At 41.2% G+C, this 20,542-nt stretch overlaps 1 protein-coding gene and 1 long non-coding RNA gene across 5 annotated transcripts in view; one reads left to right on the forward strand and one right to left on the reverse strand.

The window, feature by feature from the left end:
* LOC113633439 (uncharacterized) overlaps positions 1-5,747 on the forward strand; it is a 142,946-nt gene extending 137,199 nt beyond the window's left edge. For 2 of the 3 annotated variants that reach the window (XR_003438202.1, XR_003438203.1), the window contains exon 4: positions 4,975-5,747. This is a non-coding gene — a long non-coding RNA (uncharacterized LOC113633439). Of the gene's footprint in view, positions 1-4,702; positions 4,799-4,974 lie in introns of all 3 variants that reach the window. The other variant, XR_003438204.1, reaches the window with a different exon arrangement.
* Positions 1-20,542, reverse strand: part of LYPD6B (LY6/PLAUR domain containing 6B) — a 206,004-nt gene that overhangs the window by 39,616 nt on the left and 145,846 nt on the right. The gene's annotated exons all lie outside the window — the stretch shown is intronic.

A 20,542-nucleotide genomic window follows, 5' to 3' on the forward strand; every position in this document is an offset into this window, starting at 1 on the left:
TCTCTCCCACGATAACTCGTACCAGAAGTCCTCTCTCTCAGACCTTTTCCAGTAAAGGTATCTTGTTAGCTAGAACTAATACTGTCTCCTGGAAAGAGGGCTCAGAATAATACAGCTTCATCCTTTGCCTGGGAAAGGCCTCGTAAGGTTCACTCTCGCATCTTCAGAGGCACAAACCAGCACCCAGGCAGCCCTGGAGTTCAGGGTTATTGGCTGCCCAGGCCTGTGAACTGCCCGGAGCACAGTGATGGCACAGCGCCTCCACACACTTCATCTGGGCCCTCTCGGCTCTGCAACATGATTTGCGTCTCTGATTGGTTCCCTAGGGCAGGTACACAGCCAGCGCTGCAACTTTCTCTACTGTAGGCCTTTCTGACTTAGCCAAAGAGAACCAGGATTGGCTACTTCCAAGGGAGAAGCACGCTTCAACCACCAAAATATGTCCTTTATCCTTTGCTGGTTCTGCTTTCTCCTCCCACCTCCAGATGAGGACCTGCCCCAGGTTTCAAACTTTTATGTTATTACTATTTACTTTCCTATAGTGTTATTACTCTTACTTTCCTTAGGGACCACATGTATGCTCACACATTCTACTCCCACTCCTTGCTGATTTCTAAATCACCAGATCTGACGAGGCTGGACTATAAACTATAATTTTCTGCCATTTTTAAATAGCATAAATTGGAGTAGATGACTTACTATTTCAATTAGGGAATGACTAGTCCTGAAAGACATTAAAACATTCTCTAATGCCACAGTAAATAAAACAGTATAGTAGTAACATTTGAGTAGACAGACAAATGGAACAATAGAAGGTCTGGAAATAGACTCAAATACACATGGGAATTTGTTATACGGTAAAGGTGGCATCTCAAACCAGTAAGGTAAGAATACACTTCAAGAAGCTGAGTTGGGACAACTGGGTAGCCAGGAAAAAAATAAGGTTAGTACACACCTCATACTATACACATAGAAAACAAAGCCATAAAAGTTCCAGAAAAGAAAATGTGAACACAGAATAGTATTGGATAATCTTAAGGAATTATTGGTATAATAATGTTATAGAAGTTACGTTCTAAAAAGTTCTTACATGTTATTGATATATATTGATATACTTATAAAGAAAATATAATGTCTAGGGTTTGCTTCAAATATTCTCAAAATGGATGGGAGGATAAGATAAAACAAGATTGGCAAAATACCCCTAATTGTTGAAGCTGGATGACATGTAATTGAGGTTTATTATACTATTTTCTAATTTGTGTATGCTTAAAATTTTCTGTAATAAAATGGGTTCTTAAAAATACGAGAAAATTCCCGTGCCACAACTACTGAGCCTGCACTCTAGAGCCCGTAAGCCACAACTACTGAAGCCTGCATGCCTAGAGACCGTGCTCCGCAACAAGAAAAGCCACCGCGATGAGAAGCCCGTGCACCGCAATGAAGAGTAGCCCCCGCTCGCCGCAACTAGAGAAAGCCCGTGTGCAGCAACAAAGACCCAACGCAGCCAAAAATGAAATTGAAAAAAAAAAAAAAAGGTCCTACTGTATAGCACAGGGAACTATATTCAATATCCTGTGATGATAAACCCATAATGGAAAAGAATATGAAAAAGAATGTATATATATGTATAACTGAATCACTTTGCTGTACAGCAGAAATTAACACAACATTGTAAATCAACTATACTTCAACAAAATAAATTAAAAAAGAAAAAGAAACACAAGAAAATATGAGTGACTTCCTGGGAATGGGGAAGGGCCATTCTGACTATGATTAAAAACCCAGAAAGGGCTTCCCTGGTGGCGTAGTGGTTGAGAGTCCGCCTGCCGATGCAGGGGACATGGGTTCGTGACCCGGTCCGGGAAGATCCCACATGCCGCAGAGCGCCTGGGCCCATGAGCCATGGCCGCTGAGCCTGCGCGTCCGGAGCCTGTGCTCCACAACGGGAGAGGCCACAACACTGGGAGGCCTGTGTACCACAAAAAAAAAAAAAAAGACCCAGAAAGTATAAAATTAAAGTTTGATTAATTCAATTACATCAAACAACAATACCTTCTGTATGCCAAAAAAAAAAAAAAATTATAAGCAAAGTAAAAAAAACCAAATAAACTGGGGGAAATATTTTCAACTCATGTCACAGACAAAACAATGGATAATCTTGCTAATATGGAAAGAGCTAGTAAAAATCGGTAAGAAAATTATCAGTAACCCAACAGAAAAAGTGACAAAGAACATTAATAGACATTTCATAGAAAAATGAACAAAATGGCCTTTAAACAACATGAGAAAAGTTGAGCATCTTTTCAAACAGGAGAAATGTAAATTAAAAGTATACTTCATAAATTCCAGATTTTGACTAGTCTGATAGATAAAAATGTTTTCTAATATTCTTTTGAGGAGGCCATGGGAAATCAGTCATTTTCATATATTGCTGGTGGGAATGTGACTCCAAAGAGCAATTTGGGAACATTATTAAAATTTCAAATGTATTTACCCTTGACCCAAAATCTCACTTCTGGGAATTTTTTCTACAGATGGTCTGCTTTCATGCAAAATAATATATTGCCATGACAGTCACTGCAGCACTGTTTACAATAGCAAATGATTGGAAAATCCCAAGTGTCCATCAAAAGAGTATGTGTGTGTGTGTGTACACATATATATATACACATCTACATATACACAACGGAATCTGATGCAGCCATTAAAAAAACGGAATTTCCCTGGTGGTCCAGTGGTTAAGACTCCGCATTTCCACTGCAGGGGGCACAGGTTCGATCCCTGGTCGGGGAACTAAGATCCCGCATGCTGTGTGGCAAGGCCAAAAAAAAAAAAATGAGGATGCTCCCTATATTCTGCTGTGAAAAAAGTCCTAGGACATATATATATATATAATATACATATATATAATATACATATGTATATTATATATACATATTTATATATATATATTATATATATAAATGGAAATAGCTATAAATATATGAATATCATGTCTTTGTGTTAAGGAAGGAAAAGATACTATATGTATTTACTTATATGCATAAATACACTCAGGAACAGTATACAGGAAACTAATAAAAGTGATGACCTGTAGGTGGAGGGACAGGGGTAAATAATACACTATAAGGGGACAGAAGTGGGAAGGAAACTTCTCAGAATATACCTCATTTCATTGTTTTGATTTTTGATCCGTATGAATGCATAACTTATTCAAAAGTTAAAAGAGCTTGATTGGCTCTATAGTTTATGGTTAAGCACCTACTATCTAGCTAAAGCTCAACAGTTCTCTCTAAATGGACCAGGGGCTTGGAAAATCCAAAGAGTAGATGATATAAAATAGCATTTTTATTTGGCTTTGAAATGTATCTTTTGGTGGTAGGGATGGGAGTCCCAGAAGATTCACCATCCTAATTACATTTTGCAAATTCCATTGGTAAAGCCCCTGAGAGCTTAGTAAGAACATAGTCACAGCTCTCTGCAATACAACAGTGGATTAAGAATTCAGGTAAGGAAGATAACAGCCAGGAAGCACTGCCTTCCTGCAGGATAGGGGTGTTCTATCCATTTGAGTATACTGTGATTGTTGACTATTAGTAACACATCCCTCTCTCACGGCAGGTCAATAGGTGCTAATTTTTTCATCCCTAAGGTCCAGACCCCAGATTCCACATTTAGAAGGATTTCTCTAAACTCTATGTAAAAGATAATTAGTTACCCATTTTTAAGATGAAAAGCAAAAGGCACAAGTGCCATGAAAAGTGTCTGACCCACACAAAATAAACTATTACATTAACATGATATACATAATTTGACAAACACATGCAAAAACGTTTTTATACACATTAGCCCACACTGTTTTACTGCCCCTAAATGAGCAATTTCCTGTAGGCTCTTTGAAATATGACAAACAGCTCATCTCCCAGGACTCCATTTGAGGTTCTGAAATCCCAGATTTCAAGCTCTTGAGCAGACAAGAGGAAGTGGCCTGGGAAGCCTTTCTCTTTGCCCCTAGCATGCAGGCTTCATAGGTAAGAGCTATAAACCACTCCCACAGGAAAGGATGCAATGGTTCCTTATGCACATAGAGTAAGGGGGGAAATTGCTATTTAGCTGAGTGACGAGCTGAATATTTTGCCACACATGGGCTATTTCTCAGCATTTCAGTTTCCTTACATGTTGAATCAAGTGCTAAGAGTGCTAACATTGGGCAAGTCACTTAACCTCCCTGTGCCTCAGTTTCCTCATTGTAAAAGATAATAAACAATAATGACCTCAAGGGAGTGAGTGAATATGTCACAATCACTTAGAATAATGTCTGAAGACAGCACAAACTAAATCAGTATTAGCTGCCCACATGTAACATCTTAGAGTTGAGTATGTTGAAAACTCTGTCTTTGGAGTCAGACTTCCAGGGCTGCCTGAGAAGTTACAGAATACATCTTCTGTCACCATTTTCCTTAGAGTAATTAGCTCTGGTACAAATGGAAATTATTTACTTTCATAACTTCAACTTTACTAGTGTTGAGTGATTTACACAATCCTGTAGCCATGAGGTCCCAGAACTGCATTCCCTTCTTGGGCAAATTTGTACATCTTCCTTCAAAGGCAGTATTTGTTCATCACGTCTGAGAAATGACTGCAGGCGAGGGTTAGGCAGAGAATGTCAGTCCCTTTCCCCACCCTCTGTTTGTTCTAGGCCTGGAACACAGGGAGCAGAGGAAGGCGCTGTACACAGACAAGGGCAGAACCCACCAGCCCACGGCTTCCCTGGGGAGTTCAGAAGAGACCCCAGGTGGGGCCGGTTTACAAATGGGAGAACAGAAATGCAGTTGGACTCCGGCATCTGGCACCCCCAAGCTTCTCTTTTCCATCACAAGGGGACGTTAAATTGTCATGATTTGGAAGCAAATAGGAGAAAAGAATGTTTTTAATCAGTCGTTTAAACGTGTGCTTGTCTCTCCCCTACAGTGTCTCTTCTTAACATCACGCAAGCAGGACAGGACAGGAGCTGGGAATGCTGCAGCCAGGAGGACCCCATCCAGATCGTTACAAACAGCACCCCCAGATCATTTGATCTTAGGGAAGAAAAGGGAATCAAACCCTGTGCCCCTGACAGGAAATGACAGGATGAACATTTTCCTGGCTAAAAGTTTGAAATATACACCTCTGCCACACACAAAATTTTCACCCGTTATTTCTTTCCTTATACTTTCCTCATTTAAAATGTACAATTTCACAGACTAATCCAGTTTATACACCCTAAATGCATGACACCCATTTTTTCAGTTATTCAGTCAGTATTTACGGAGCACCAACCACGTGCCAGGCATCGTTTCGTTCACTGCCAAAGCTTCAGTCCCTAAAACAAAGTTGCTGCTCTCAGAGTTCTGACTTCCCCATGCTTTGCTAATGGTTTCCTGCATGAGCCCTCACATACAACACCGTCCTTTTTTAAGATAACATTTTTTGAGGGTTTATGCGTGTCAGGCACTGAACACCATTAATTCATTTAATTCTCACAGCACCCCTGTGAGGTGGTACGATTTCTATCCCCTCTTTAAGGATGAAGAATTTGAAATTTAAAGACAGGATAAGTAACTTACCCAAGGCTACAAAGCTAGTAAATCACTGATAGGATTAAAATGTAGGTCCAGTTCCAAACTCCTCCATCTTAATCCCTACGCTAAACTGCCTTCGAAACTTCTTAAATATAGTTGGCTATGATGGACATATTTGGTTTAGAGTGGTCTCTTCTGCGTTTTCTTTGTTTGGTTTGCTGTGATTCTCATCTTCTGTACAATGCCTTTCTAGCATCTACAAAATGATCATTTAAAAGCAATTGTATCAAGTCATGGGACCAGGGCAGAGCAGGCTAAAAAACGACAGCCATTTGTACATAAATATTTAAATATATGCACTACACTCCATTTAGTGCATTATTCAAACTCTGGGCTTACATTAAAAAGGTTTCCAGAACTTACCAGCTGCTTCCTTTTGTGATCGCAATAATTCTCACCCAAACAAGACTCAAAGGACTCATTGTCCAAATCGGCTTCCTTATATTTACACCTGTCACTGATGTCATTTGCTTTCCTTTCTGCCAACCCCAAACTGACTAGGGAGGAGGATCAATTTGAATTCTTTCTAACTGCTTCCTTTCCCTTTCCCCAAACCTTGCATTTTTTCCCCTAAAACCCCCTAAAGCCAAAACCATAGTTCAGTGAAGTAAGTGTGATTAAGCAAATTATGAACCGGCTCAGGGAGTTGCTCTAGTTGCTCTAATCAGGGCTACTTTCCTGGCTCGGCTGGCAGGAGGCCCGGCCAGCCTAGAGCACCCCCTCCCTGTCGGTGGGCGGTGTGTCAGCCGATGGCAATCACTGCTGCTATTTTTCCAGGTAATGTGAGATTACAGTCTGAAGCCCCAAACTTGAACAATTATTCTCCTCAATGATTTCTTTATTCGTTCCACTGATAAACCTTGCCTTTAATCCCTGAATGGCCCAGCAGCAACCATTCATCAGATGTCAGATTCTTCAATGGGAAGAAGAAGGTGTGCACACAGGCAGGGGTCTGTTTCCCTCTCTCATCATATTCAAGGCCCCTGAAGGCACAGTAGTCTTTCATCTCCAGCAATGGGACTGGTACAGAGCAGGGGCCCAAATGTTTGCTGAATATTGTGGGATGAAGAAAGGAGATAGAAAAGTACAGTCACATTTTCTTTTAAAGAGCACTTAATGGGACAATGGATTTAATAATAAAATACGTGCATAGGGGATATGCATATCACATATAACACTTAAAGGAGGATGTTTTCCTTAAAGAACTAAAAATAGAGCTACCACATGATCCAGCAATCCCACTCCTGGGCATATATCTGGAAAAGATGAAAACTGTCATTTGAAAAGGTACATGCACCCAATATTCTTAGCAATACTATTTACAATAGCCAAGACATGGAAGCAACCAAAGTGTCTGTTGACAGATGAATGGATAAAGAAGGTGTGGGAGATATACACAATGGAATATTTCTCAGCCCTAAAAAAGAATGAAATAAAGCTATTTGCAGCAACATGGATGCACCTAGAGATCATCATACTAAGTAAGCCAGAAAGAGAAAGACAATTATATGATATGATTTATATGTGGAATCTAAAAAAAATGATACAAATTAAGTGAATTATAGAACAGAAACAGACTGACAGACATAGAAAACAAACAGGGTTGTCAAGGGGGAAAGGGGTGGGAGAGATAAATCGGGTATTTGGGATTAACAGATACTGTGTAAAATAGATAAACAACAAGGACCTACCATATAGCACAGGGGACTATATTCAATATCTTGTAATGACCTATAATGGAAAAGAATCGGAAAAAGTATATATATACATATATATATGTATATATATAAAACGTTGAAAAGACATGGCTAGTTCTTAGTACATATTTTACAGCAAAGATTAGCTGATTTCTCACCATTAACTCAAAACAGTTAAAGGTTGCAAGTCTGTATAAGAAAGAGAGGTTGAAGTACAGAAGAAAAGTATCAAATGGACATCAAATCAGGAGCTTCCACTGGGAAAACAGCAGCAGTAGCAATAATCAATACTCTAACAAGCCTGATGTGGTTATGAAATCCTTCAAGGAAAATTCCAGAACCTTAGGAACTTAATACCTTACTGAGGCCTACGAGGTGGTTGTACATTAAAATACTGCCAGCCCTGCTTAGGCTTTTATTTAACTCTGTGTACCTTTTGGCAATGGTAGTTCATGAAGGAGAGTTGACAGAGCACTGTCACTAGAATTCCTCTGGGTCTGGGCTCACTGGGTCCTGCAGGACACATCCAAGAAGACTTGCCAACGTCCTGCAGCTGCCGCATAGCCACACCATGTAGTCCATGGATTTGGCTTCCTTTTGTGGGGGTGATTTTTTCGAGCACTGCATTAGAAATGTCATGTTCGGCACCATCCATCCAAATTTACCTCTGGCGTTTTTTTCTAGCTAAGTAGTAATAAACTTTTTTTTTTTTTTTTTTTGCGGTACGCGGGTCTCTCACCGCTGTGGCCTCTCCCTTTGCAGGGCACAGGCTCCGGATGCGCAGGCTCCGCGGCCATGGCTCACGGGCCCAGCCGCTCCACGGCATGCAGGATCTTCCTCGACCGGGGCACGAACCCGTGTCCCCTGCATCGGCAAGCGGACTCCCAACCACTGCGCCACCAGGGAAGCCCAGTAATAAACTTTTAAATTGGAAAATGCATACATACACACACACACACACACACACACACACACACACACACCTCTTTTTCATTTAATAAGCATTCTTGAACATCTACTATGTACTATATGAGGAACTAGAAATAAAAATTTAAGTAAGACATGGTCCATGCCCTACAGTTTGAATACAGTGATGAAGGCAGTCCATGTACAAATGGCAAATACGTGAAAGTTGCTCTAGATACACTGGATTGTGGAGTGTTACTAACTCTGCTCCATTTACTTTTCTAAAACGCTAGTGACTCCTGTAGCTTGTCGTAGGTAGGGAAGGGTATTATTTATGCTGAAATCATGTAGGGAGGCGCCTAGAAATAAGCAAATCTGCAAAGAACAAACTTATACACATTTAGTTTGGCTAAATAGAAGAAATGTCTCAAGAAACAAATTTTTTTCTTAAAAAGGAGAAAGAAGCATGCTGGCTGAGACTTTCCACAGATGACAATCACCAGAATAAATGCATGGGGGCAGACACACTTAGATCTGTAGCACTGACCAGGATCACGTTGAGGCCCTGTAGCCTGAACTAGGGATTGGGTAGTCTGGTACACTGATGATTTTTAGCAAACTTCATAGCTCCCATGTCCCCATTCTTGGTTCAGAAATTTCACCCTTCCAACAAAGTTCAATTCTTCCAGAAGCAGAAGGTACACTAGACACGTCAAGCTTGGAGGGGGGAAAATCAAGTTTTACTGATTGCCAGCTTACTCATTGCAAATTAAACCTCCGGGGTAGTAAGAGGTACCCAGCATGCCCCTGCCACCCGAAGGAGAGTCCATCACAACAGGTTCACCTTATTTTCCTGAAGGTTCACCTTATTTTAGATATCTTTTTAAAAATGGTATATTTCTGTGTGATTTAAAATAAATTTTCACTTACATGAAGTATTTGCCTTCCCCTTACTGAGGCACTAAGAGCACTGACCCTTACAATGGACATAATACAAGAACCTATTTCCTATTTCGACTAGGAGAAAGTTGGAAGCAAATTCATGTGGACTGCTAAAATGTGTCATCAGCTGAAGCCAGCAAAGGGTCTTCTCCTATTTCAGACTGAAGCAGCCTTCTCAGTGAAACCTGGTGTAGTCCTGATAGTCTGGGTGGCATCCTCACTTACTGGGACTTTCTCCCTGTCCAATGTGAGCATCCAGAGAGTCTTTTGGTGGGTTTTTTTTTTTTTTTTCCCCCGGTACGCGGGCCTCTCACTGCTGCGGCCCCTCCCGCTGCGGAGCACAGGCTCCGGAAGCGCAGGCTCAGCGGCCATGGCTCACGAGCCCAGCCGCTCCGCGGCATGTGGGATCCTCCCGGACTGGGGCACGAACCCGTGTCCCCTGCATCGGCAGGCGGACTCCCAACCACTGCGCCACCCGGGAAGCCCTTGGTGGTTTTTTTGTTTGTTTGTTTTTCATATGATGTCACTTATATGTGGAATCTAAAAGAATGATACAGATGAACTTATCTACAAAACAGAAATAGACTCACAGACATAGAAAACAAACTTACGGTTACCAAAGGGGAAAGGGGGTAGGGGAGGGATAAATTAGGAGTTTGGGATTAACATATACATACTACTTATATAAAATACATAACCAACAAGGACCTACTGCATAGCACAGGGAACTATAACATCCACAGAGTTGTATAAGGCTACAGTGAGGATTGACTACCAGACTCATGACGACTGATCCAAGAACTGAGTTCTGTCTTTAGTTCATTTTCAAGAGAATAACTCACCCAAACAACTTATTTACCCTGCTTCTAAGGTCTCCCACATCCATTTTATATCCTTAGAATTTCAATCTTGCTTTGGGAAAATGCCAGAAATTCAAGTACCTATCTGATAATTAAACAACCAACCACCACTGCAGCACAACCAAAACGGTAGGTTCTTGGGAAATATCAGAGATCAAAATTCTATTAAATCCACATGAAGTACCTGCTGTGTGGTCGGCACTGTGATGACCACTGCAGAGTTGTACTGCAGTTACACTTTAAATATATGAAAAATCTTTGACCTAAAGAACTAGTGAGACTAGATATCACACATGAAATGACTGCAGTGAGTACAGGGCAGAGTAGGATTAATAATTAAAACAAGTGCTTTAGGGTACAGTAAGTGATAATAGAGTGCATTCACATACAATAGTTCTCGTGATTCTTACGACCACATGGTGAGGTAGGCAAGGGAGATACTGTATTATTAACCTCATTTTACAGATGAGGAAACTGTGAGGTCAAAGGCAGCCAAGGGCACCTTGCAAATAAGTGGCAGAATTTGAGGGCAGTAGTACTAGCGTTGTCTCCCTGTTCTGTAATATTGCTGCCACATCACGCTGCCTCCTTGCCAAGTACCATGGAAGATGAAGAGGGAGCATGAAAGGATGTGAAGGGTGAGCTGTAAAGGGTACTGGTAGGCAACAAAAAGGATGGGGTCTTCATGGGAAAGGAAGAGACAGAAATGGGCAAAGAGCATGACCATGGGCTTGGAGGCAGAGAACTGGGAGGGAATGACTTCCTGAAGTGGGATGTGTGTTAGAAGGAAGTGGGAAATAGGGTTTGACAGAAAAATTAAATAATCATGGAACTTGCAGACAAAGTCAGGAGTTGAGTTTTGATCTTTCAAGCAATGAGACTAGTTTTGGCCAGGAGACCGACACAATCAATAAGAAAGGTGGTATGGTATTCCAGCAGCAGTGGGGTTAGAGGGGTGGGGGTGGAGCAAAGAGTCTGAGTTTCTGGAAGCCAGGAGCGCCTGGCATAGTTCTGAAATGTCGATGTGGGTATGCTTTACAGAATTCATCACCCAATACATTTGCATATCACTGGAACAGCAGCAAAGCTTTAAAAACGACTCTGGTTACAAGAACAGGGCATATAAAAGAAGGATCATTAGTGCTTAGAAATTTATGATGGATTAAGCCATTTTAGGTTGGTTGACTTAAAACTGTAAAATATGCTGTCTCCAGGATTCAGGGTTGACAAAGGCAAAATCACCTGCATTTTCAGGCTTTGGTTTGACTTCCTGACAACCAGCCAGCTTGCTATCAGGCTGAACTGATAACAAGCTGTTGGAGTTCCAACAGAGGAAGGGGATTCGAGTGGGGTGGGAGGTATTCTGGATCCCTCGCCCACACTTAAATGAGAAGAGGTCTGATTTTATAAAACTGCTTGTATTAGGATATTTCACAAAATTTCCTTTGGGTAAAGAGTTCCATAGCTTAAAACATCTGAAAAGCCACTGATCTAGTCCAATCCTAGCCACAGACATATGAGGAAGCAGGACAGAGAGGTACAGGGCCTGGTCCACGGTCACAGGGTAAGTGAGGCCACTTGAGAGGCATTTACAACTACTTTAAATTGGGAACTAAAAAGGCTTTTGTACAGCAAGGGAAACAATCAACAAAATGAAAAGGCAACCTACGGAATAGGAGAAAATATTTGCAAACCAATATCTGATAAGGGATTAATATCTAAAATATATAAGGAACATATACAACTCAATAGCAAAAAAACAAATAATCCAATTTAAAAATGGACAAAGTGGGGGCTTCCCTGATGGCGCAGTGGTTTAGAATCTGCCTGCCAACGTAGGGGACACGGGTTCGATCCCTGGCCCAGGAAGATCCCACATGTCGCAGAGCAACTGGGCCCATGCACCGCAACTACTGAGCCTGCGCTCTAGAGCCCGTGAGCCACAACTACTGAAGTCTGTGTGCCTGGAGCCCGTGCTCCGCAACAAGAGAAGCCACTGCAATGAGAAGCCCACACACCACAACGAGGAGTAGCCCCCGCTCACTGCAACTAGAGAAAGCCCGCGCGCAGCAACAAAGACCCAACACAGCCAATAAATAGATAGATAGATACATAGATAGATAAATAAAATGGACAAAGGACCCAAATAGACATTTTTCCAAAGAAGACATACAAATGGTCAACAGGTACATGAAAAGATGCTAAGTAACACTAATCATCAAGGAAATGCAAATCAAAACTACAATGAGATATCACCTCACACCTGTTTGAATGGCTATCAATCAAAAAGACAAGAGATAAAAAGTGTTGGTGAGGATGTGAAGAAAAAGGAACCCTGTCCACTGTTGGTGGGAATGTAAACTGGTGCAACTACTATGGAAAACAGTACGGAGGTTCCTCAAAAAGTAACAATAGAACTCCCATATGATGCAGCAATCTTACTTCTGGGTATATATTCAAAGGAAATAAAATCAGTATCCCTAAGACAAGTCTGCACCCCAATGTTCACTGCAGCATTATTCACAATAGCCAAGATACGAAACCAATCTAAGTGTCCGTCAACAGATGAATGAATTCTTTCTAAATGTGGTATATGTTTTCTTGGTACATGTGTGAGGAATATTATTCAGACATTAAAAAAAAGAAGAAAATCCTGCCATTTGTGACAACATGGATGAAGCTGTTGTGCTAAGTGAAATGAGCCAGACAAAGAAAGACAAACAGTGTATTACTATCACTTAAAAGTGGGCTCTAAAAAAAGTCAAAATCATAAACCAGAGAGTAGAATGGTGGTTGCCAGGGGCTGGGGGTGGAAGAAATGGGAGGTGCTGGTCAAAGGACACAAACTTTTAGTTATAAGATGAATAAGCTCTGGGGATCTAATGGTCAGCATGGTGACTACAGTTAATAATACTGTATTGCATACTTGACATTATCTAAGAAAGCAAATTTTAAGTGTTTTCAGCATTAAAAAAAAAAACGGTAACTATGTGAGGTAATGGAGGTGTTAATTAACTTAATTGTGGTAATCATTTCACATTGTATATGCATATCAAATCACATGCTATACACCTTAACACAATTTTGTCAATTTGATACACAATTTTGTCAATTTTACCTCAATAAAGCTAGGAGTGGCTGGTGGAGGGATTGGGCAACGGAGAGCTCAGAAAACAAAAATCATTTAACATCCTTTGAAGGCCAGGATCCCTACAGGCCCTTTACTGTGCCTGTGGCCTAAGCTGACTCCCTAAGCCAATGCCCTAAGCTGAGCAACAGAGGTGGCAGGGAATGTCATACAGCCACCGAGCACACGCTCAGCCAGGCTGGGCCTCAGAACAGCAGGAGTGGTGCCCACTTGAGCTTGTTTCCATGTGAAGCCTCCTGCCAACACATAAAACTTAGGGAGCTTCTAATGAGGAGAGGCTCTGGTTAATGCTTTCCTCTCACTCATTCGTATTTCAACACTTGCTTATTTCTTTTTTTCCTCATTACAGTCTTTTTGGAGACGAAGGCAAAACAAAACAAAACCCCACCTTACAAAAAGAAATGTGTGTGCCCTGGGGAAGATGAAGGAGTACTGCAGGTTTGAGATTCTCGCTGTTACCAAAGAATTATGACCCAGAAGCAGAGAATCATTCAATCTGTTGGTTTCACTTGTGTAACAGCATATAACATTGTACCTGCTCCTGCATCACCCGCTGAATCAGGAAGTTTAGGGAGAAAAGCCCAGCAGAGCCCCTAGGAAATCTGTCTTTTGGTATTCCAATCATAAAAAAGTATTCCCCTCAATTTTTTCACACAGGGCCTACTGTCACCTTAACCGTGTTTATCGAGACAGAGAAAGTGTCTTTGCCAAAGCTAGACATTTCTCTTCTTTGACAGCAAACACTGATTAAATCTACCCATAGAAAAGTTAGGCAGACCAGAACCCACCTTCTTGCCAGTTACTAAGGGGCAGACTTTCAATTCTGGTATTTCCTTTCCTCATTGTCAAGAAAAATAAACAAAAGTGATAGAATGTTACAGAGAATTTCTACTGAAGATACAGCTGTTTCCATTTTAACTTAGATTGAAAGATTCCTAACCAGTTTTGTGAGTTATCTTATAACTAAAAAAATCTCCTAAACTAACTAGGCTACTGACTGTAAATTTAGGAAAACCGGAGTGAATACAGATGATATACAAACCAACAGCGCAAGCTGAGCTCTCCCCTGGCAGGACTGGACGTGACCATTTCAGGATGAAGGATTCTGAGGGGACTGTGACTTTGCTCGCAATGACATTAGTAGCAAGAGACATTTCCAAAAGGGACTGTAAGTTACGAATTAATGACAGCTCTCTGTGAACTAACTCCTCCATATTCAGAATGCCCAGTTTACAAAATAACAAAGCAAAATGACCTCTCCAGCACTCACCAACACTGCAAACAGAAATATATCTCAGTTAGAAATCTGGGGGGAAAAGTTATGCCTGTGGTCTATGTGCTGATCTGAGCAATAGAGCTTGTCTTTTAATCACCCCTGTCAGAAATATAAAATCTCCTTAAAATAGGTTACCCAGCTCTCTGTGCTTCCAATTTTACAACAGCATTGGCACTGTCAGCTAGCCGCTGGGTTACTGAGATAGCTGGGCTTGGTTTGAGCAGTAAAATATCTCACGTTGCCTTTGAAAGTCATCTGCATGATTGCAGAGCTTTCTAATCCCCATAGAAGACCCATAACTATGTCAAGAGAAATTGAGGCTCTCTGATCCCCTATCTGGTAACTGGATGCACAGACTTCCCTTTTGATTATTCCTGAACAATGGCACTTAAGCATCGTTGTGGGAAAGGAAAGCAGGCCTCCCAGGATGCACTTCTCTCTCTTGCCTGCCACTAGTCAGTGACTCTGACATCACAGAGTACAGCTGGAACTTTCCTTCCTCGCCCCTGAACTTGGGTATTTACAAGTTGGCTAATGAAGGAACAATAAGTAATCTCCTGACCACTGTAGTAGGCAGGCGAGAATGAAAACTGATAGATGTACACTTTTATTCTTGAGCTCGATAAGATAAGGAATTTCCGCCCTACCGAGCTCTGAAAAGTTGCCTTTCATCCCGTTGGGGAAGGTGTAAAACATGCTTTGTGCAGACCGGCCTGGCCTTTGGCAGATTTATTGACAAGACCTACTGGCTAGAGTAAGTGCCGGGATACACCATTTGTTGAGAAAGAGAATGAATACAATCAACAGGCTTGCAAGGCCTCATAAAACAGTTGTTTGGCTTAGAAGATCATGTCTGCAAAGCATTCTTATCAGGAGGAAAGCATTAAAGGCATTTCTCAAGTTTAAAGGAAAACAAAATTTGAAAAGCATGGTGAGTCAGCTGCCAGTGTCTGTCTGAAGTTGTTGGAAATTCAGAGCTCTTTAATTTTGACAGACTCTGCTCTGTGAACAGGGCATAGCTTCTGCATAGTTTCAGTCACTTCTTTTGTTTGTCACGGGCTAAAAGGACAGGACATCCAGCTTGCACTATTTGGATTCATTTGGGAAGGGTGGGAGAGGGTAGAGTGATAGAAAACTGAGTTACTTTTACACTGACCTCTAGATCACAGCAGTGACAAGATTCTGTCGTTATAATATCTTACAATTTCAATAAAGCTCTGACATTACTGGATGGCAATAAAAGAAAGAATGTCATTGTCTATATGTCACATTCTATATAAAAAAGCTGTGCTGGAAGCTCAGTTGCTCCTCAGCCTGAGTATTTACATCTCTAGCCACCGTCAGAACACAAGTTTTTCTCAAGGTTTAATGTCCTGGATTTAATTGGAGGCAGTGAAACCTTGTTTAGGTCCTGAACTCAGGCTCTGATCATCACTGCCAGGAAATGATTAACTTGAGCAAGTTGCTTAACTTCTTTGAGTCTCAGTTTCCTCATCTATAAGTCAGGACAGTAAAATATCAATTTCAGGACCGTGGTGAGAAGTAAATAAGAAACGGTGAGAATTCAGTGAAATAACTATAAAGTATGTTTCACAACGCCTGGCATACAGTAAGTATTCAATAAATGTTAGTCCCCTTTCAGGTTCTGTAACTTTCGATTGTAGCAAAGGAACAGGGCCAGGTAGTGTAAGAAGTTGACCCTGTGTGAGCTGTCTGGTTCGGGCAGCAGATTTTAGCTAAACCACTATCAGTCCTGTAAGCAGGCTTTGAGTACCACCTGCTGGAGCAGGTCGTTGCAGGGAAGTAACAAAGTGCCCCACAGGCATGAGATTTGTTCACAGAGCATTAGCCTGCTCTCCCAAACCCCTGCAGACCTCACGGCAAAGCTTCCTGCTGGTGACCCTCAAGACGTCTGCCTTCTAAGCCAAAATGCAATTCATGAGCTGTCTCACGGCCCTTGGTCATTTATGTCCCTCTTCTATATAAAAAAGCAACACTACGGGCTCCCAGAGAAACAAGGTGAAGGGGAGTAAGACTCAGGAGGAAATGGTGAGATGGAAGAACAGCTAAGGCTCCCAATTATAACAAACATCTCGTTCCTGCCAGGACACTAAAAACAGAATCCCAGCCAGCTTTTCGAATTGCTATCTTAGCCAATTGGCTACATGTCTGATCGAAACAGAGGTCCAACATGGAAAAATAAAAGCTCTTCCTTAGCAAATGAGGAATGATTGGAAATGCATTTGAAGAAAACACCACTGTGGTGTTTCAGGTTTTTTCTCTCTGTGCAGCATGAACTGAATTTATTCAGCTCCTGTGCTTGGGGGCAGTTTCTCTAACTACCGATGCTGCCAATTCCACCTGCAATCTAAAAAACTGGGCTGTACAATTGGTTTCCTCAATTGCTGCGTGTAATCACTGAAACACCTTTTTTTTTTTTTTTTGGCTGAGTTGGGTCTTCATTGCTGCGCACGGGTTTTCTCCAGTCACAGCGAGCAGGGGCTACTCTTCCTTGCGGTGCGTGGGCTTCTCCTTGCAGTTGCTTCTCTTGTGGAACACGGGCTCTAGGCGCGCGGTCTTCAGCAGTTGCAGCACACGGGCCCTAGAGCATCCGGGCTTCAGTAGTTGTGGGCTTAGTTGCTCCGCAGCATGTGGGATCTTCCCGGACCAGGGCTCAAAACCGTGTCCCCTGCGTTGGCAGGCAGATTCTTAGCCACTGTGCCACCAGGGAAGTGCTGGAACACCATTTTTCATGCTCTAGAAAATGCAAACACAGCTGAATTGATCCACTTCAAATCTTCTCAAACAATTCAACTAAGGATGAAAGGAGATGAGATATTTCAAAGTAAAGGTGGTTAGATGTCCTGAGGCATGAGGATAGTGGGTGTGTGCATGGGAGAAGGTCTCTTTTCAGTGGAATTACTGGTTTAAAACATAGGTGCTACCCTAATTTTAAAGTCTGTCAGTCTATATGGTTGCATGTGACATCTTTTAGGGTCATAACACCACTGCTTTCCATAGTATCTATGGGGTGGCTGTCATACTAGGATGTAGGTGGCTATGAGACATGTCCTGTCAACTGTCTGTAGTCATCTGATTATTGATTATCCTGAATGCCTCATCAAAAACACAGACTTCATTTAGAAGTCTGTAAGTCAAATAGTTAAGGAAAGAGCAAAAAAACCCAGCAGTTAACATGACCAAGTGCAAGCCACAGGTCGGGAGTCTGGAGGTCACAGTGGCAGGCAGAAGGGCCTAGGCAGGCCAGAGTCTGGAATCTAGGCACAGGCCACTTATCTTTGGAGGCCTCATTCCTTTCTTTGAATGCCTTCCCTCCTTTCCAAAACTAATCATCAACTCCTTATTCTGCAGTCCCAGCTCAAATCGTACTTGTCCATTATCTCACAACCAGGCAGGGTCAGCTCTCTTAAACATACCTTTACTAAGTGTTATTTACTGTACTGTGTTTATAAAACTCCATCTTTATTATACAAGTAATATAAATACCATACACACATGTGTATATTACCAACAGAGTACTATAACTACATATCTTTCTTCACTAGACTATAAACTTTTTGAAGGCAAGAACCATGTCCCATATACTGAGTGCTATACTAGACACTGAAGATTCACAAATAAACATCTCTTTGAAGCTGAATCAATGAAGGTGCAGATTAGTAAACAGATGGTTTGTGAACAAGTCGAAAAGAAAAAAGTGATTAGTAAGATCTAGGATGGTAATCTAACGTAAAATATAGCCAAACAAATCTCTCTTCTTTCATGATATGGTTACCAGGCTATTAAATCAGTAAAATTCCAGACATGACTTGAATTTTGGCAAGTCAGTAAATCTTTTATCTTTTACAAAATCTTTATCTTTTACAAAATCTTTTATCCTCGTGGGAACAAGAGCAAATCACAAGCTGCCAAATCATTTTTTGGAACATCTTTATTGGAGCATATTGGAGCATAATTGCTCTACAATGCTGTGTTAGTTTCTGCTGTACAACAAAGTGAATCAGCTATATGTATACATACATCCCCATATCTCCTCCCTCTTGCGCCTCCTTCCCACCCCTCTAGGTGGTCACAAAGCACCGAGCTGATCTCCCTGTGCTATGCAGCTGCTTCCCACTAGCTATCTATTTTACACTTGGTAGTGTACATATGTCCATGCCACTCTCTCACTTCGTCCCAGCTTACCCTTCCCCCTGCCCGTGTACTCAAGTCCATTCTCTACGTCTGCGTCTTTATTCCTGTCCTGCCCCTAGGTTCTTCAGAACCTTTTTTTTTTTTTTTTTAGATTCCATATATGTGTTAACGTATGGTATTTCTTTTTCTCGTTCTGACTTACTTCACTCTGTATGACAGATCCTAGGTCCATCCACCTCACTACAAATACCTCAATTTCGTTTCTTTTTATGGCTGAGTAATATTCCATTGTACATACGTGTCACGTCTTCTTTATCCATTCATCTGTCAATGGACACTTAGGTTGGTTCCATGTCCTGGCTATTGTAAATAGAGCTGCAATGAACATTGTGGTACGTGATTTTTTTTGAATTATGGTTTTCTCAGGGTATATGCCCAGTAATGGGATTGCTGGATCATACGGTAATTCTATGTTTAGTTTTAAAAGGAACCTCCATACTGTTCTCCATAGTGGCTGTGTCAATTTACATTCCCACCAACAGTGCAAGAGGGTTCCACACCCTCTCCAGCATTTATTGTTTGTAGATTTTTTGATGATGGCCATTCTGACCGGTGTGAGGTGATACCTCACTGTAGTCTTGATTTGCATTTCTCTAATGATTAGTGATGTTGAGCATCCTTTCATGTGTTTGCTGGCAATCTGTATATCTTCTTTGGAGAAATGTCTGTTTAGGTCTTCTGCCCATTTTTGGATTGGGTTGTTTGTTTTTTTGATACTGAGGTGCATGAGCTGCTTGTATATTTTGGAGATTAATCCTTTGTCAGTTGCTTCACTTGCAAATATTTTCTCCCATTCTGAGGGTGGTCTTTTCATCTTGTTTATGGTTTCCTTTACTGTGCAAAAGTTTTAAGTTTCATTAGGTCCCATTTGTTTATTTTTGTTTTTATTTCCATTTCTCTAGGAGGTGGGTCAAAAAGGATCTTGCAGCCGAATAGCACAGGGAGATCAGCTCGGTGCTTTGTGATGACCTAGAGGGGTGAGATAGGGACGGTGGGAGGAAGTCGCAAGAGGGAAGAGATATGGGGATATATGTGTATGTATAGCTGATTCACTTTGTTATAAAGCAGAAACTAACACACCATAGTATAGCAATTATACTCCAATAAAGATGTTTAAAAAAAAAAAAAAGGATCTTGCTGTGATTTATCTCACAGAGTGTTCTCCTCTAAGAGTTTTATAGTGTCTGGCCTTACATTTAGGTCTTTAATCCATTTTAGTTTATTTTTGTGTATGGTGTTAGGGAGTGTTCTAATTTCATACTTTTACATGTACCTGTCCAGTTTTCCCAGTACCACTTATTGAAGAGACTGTCTTTTCTCCACCGTATATTCTTGCCTCCTTTATCAAAGATAAGGTGGCCATATGTGCGTGGGTGTATCTCTGGGCTTTCTATCGTGTTCCATTGATCTCTATTTCTGTTTTTGTGCCAGTACCATAATGTCTTGATTACTGTAGCTTTGTAGTATAGTCTGAAGTCAGGGAGCCTGATTCCTCCAGCTCTGTTTTTCTTTCTCAAGATTGCTTTGGCTATTTGGGATCTTCTGTGTTTCTATACACATTGTGAAATTTTTTGTTCTAGTTCTGTGAAAAATGTCAGTGGTAGTTTGATAGGAATTGCATTGAATCTGTAGATTGCCTTGGGTAGTAGAGTCATTTTCACAATGTTGATTCTTCCAATCCAAGAACATGACATATCTCTCCATCTGTTTGTATCATCTTTAATTTCTTTCATCAGTGTCTTATAGTTTTCCACATACAGGTCTTTTGTCTCCCTAGGTAGGTTTATTCCTAGGTTTTTTGTTGCAGTGGTAAATGGGAGTGTTTCCATACCTTCTCTTTCAGATTTTTCATCATTAGTGTATAAGAATGCAAG

Source organism: Aethalodelphis obliquidens, unplaced genomic scaffold (genome assembly GCF_003676395.1).
Source record: "Aethalodelphis obliquidens isolate GAN/ISIS:26980383/991018 unplaced genomic scaffold, ASM367639v1 scaffold2, whole genome shotgun sequence".
Taxonomy (NCBI): domain Eukaryota; kingdom Metazoa; phylum Chordata; class Mammalia; order Artiodactyla; family Delphinidae; genus Aethalodelphis; species Aethalodelphis obliquidens.